Genomic DNA, 2,015 nt, shown 5'->3' with positions numbered 1-2,015 from the left:
ACAAAAGACGTTGCATTTAGGGACTAGTCTTACATTAGTTATAACACTCCTTAATTAAGATTATAATATTTATGTCCATGTTCAAAGAACCAACACTGTTTTTCCATTCTTTCCAATATTACTACTTCCTTATTCTGCCAACCTTAGAGATTGAACCATTCTCTGCAAAGTGTGCTTAAATGTGACATGTGTTGGGGGTTGCCAGAACTTGCTGTTGGACGAGGCGACGGCAGCCATTGACACAGAGACAGACCGGCTGATTCAGGACACCATCCATGAGTCGTTCAGCAGCTGCACCACGCTGATCATCGCCCATCGCCTCAATACTGTGATGAGCTGTAACAGGATCATGGTGTTGGACCAGGGACAGGTGGGTCTTCTGCACCATAGAAATATACAATGTCTCAAATAGCACCCTATTCCCTATGTAGTGCACTACTTTTGACCAGGGACTATAGCGTTCTGGTCAAAAGTAGCTCAAATCTATTGAATCATGTGAAAGGTGGGCTAATATACTAAACAAAATATTTGATATACTACATTATAGTTAAGGGCACATTTCTGTTGTGAGTCAAAAGACTTGTTGGTCATAAAATACTTTATTTATTTTCTCAATTCCACAACAGATGTTGGAATTCGACACCCCTGCTGCTCTGCTGGCAGACGTCAACTCCAGATTCCGGGCCATGTTCGAGGCATTTGACGGCAAGCTCAGTAACACAAAGAAGTGACCCCAGTCGTTGAATAGGTACAAAGGAGCTCTTATAAAACAGGCAATGCAGCAGAGGACCTCACTTGCACAAACTTTGAAGATGAACATCTCAATCTTTCCATGAAGCGAGGAAGATGTTATTTTAAAGGGCAATAGTAGAGGTTCTTACAATTACTGCTAAATCTAGAGAAGTCTGTTGATATCAAAAACCAATGATGGCTTCATGACAATGACGACAATGTTCCAAAAGATGCATCAAAGATGTGGATCTAAGGAAAGTTGGGAGTGTCATACCTGCTGACTTTTGCTGCTGTGTGGAAAGAGAGAATTTCTCTGAGGCCAAAAAAGCAAGTGCAAACAAAGGGGAACATATCCATGACACTACAGTGGCACTTTAAATTCCATGATAATGTTGCTCTACAGGGCTATCAATGAGACTCGGAAGAGAACATTCTATATGTGTTTTACTGATATAATTAGAAGGAAACCTACAGGTAAGTGCCAAAATAAAGGAAACACTAACTTTAAGTGTCTAGAGCCACCACAAGCCGCCCTAGACACTGTGTAGGCCAGTTACAAAAATCTAATGTAATCCATTCAAAATTCAGGCTATAACACAGCAAAATGTGGAAAAAGTCAAGGGGTGTGAATAATTTCTGAAGGCACTATACAAGCTAACTGCTGCTACCAGACTTTTTTATTATGATTGCTAGATAATGCAAAATAAAAAAAAATCCCCAGAATCTCCCCAAAATACGTGTAAATATTTCACTATAAATTGTGCCTTCCTTTATTATACATATGCTAAAATGTTTCTTCTATTCTACATTTACATTGTTCGTATTTTGATATTTTATTATTTCTTCTTTTTTGTTGCATTGTTGAAGGAACCTGAAAGTAAGCATTTAGTTGGACGTTGTATACCAGGGATAGGCAACTCCACTCCTCTGGGGCCTGATTGGTGTCACACTTTTGCCCCAGCCCCAGCTAACACACCTTACACCAATAATACACTAATCATGATCTTCAGTTTTGAATGAAATTCATTTCAATCAGCTGTGTTTGCTGCGGATGGAGGGAAAAGTGACACCACTCTGACCCCCGAGGACTGGAGTTTCCCATCCCTGGTGTACAATGCCTTTGGATACTATTCAGACCCCTTGACTTTTTCCACATTTTGATACATTAGACTTAGTCTAAAATTGATTAAATAAAACAAAGTCCTCAGAAATCTACACACATTACCCTATAATGACAAAGCAAAAACAGAAATAGCTTATTTACATAAGAATTCAGACCCTTT

The 2,015-nt window shown here is 39.3% G+C and overlaps 1 pseudogene; it reads left to right on the top strand.

Moving 5' to 3' along the window:
• Positions 1 to 731, top strand: part of LOC139390657 (ATP-binding cassette sub-family C member 5-like) — a 39,828-nt pseudogene extending 39,097 nt beyond the window's left edge.
• The last annotated feature ends 1,284 nt before the right edge of the window (positions 732 to 2,015 follow it).

Source organism: Oncorhynchus clarkii, chromosome 31 (genome assembly GCF_045791955.1).
Source record: "Oncorhynchus clarkii lewisi isolate Uvic-CL-2024 chromosome 31, UVic_Ocla_1.0, whole genome shotgun sequence".
Classification (NCBI taxonomy): domain Eukaryota; kingdom Metazoa; phylum Chordata; class Actinopteri; order Salmoniformes; family Salmonidae; genus Oncorhynchus; species Oncorhynchus clarkii.
The sequence above is the reverse complement of the archived record's forward strand: the minus strand, read 5'-3'. Positions and strand labels throughout refer to the sequence as shown.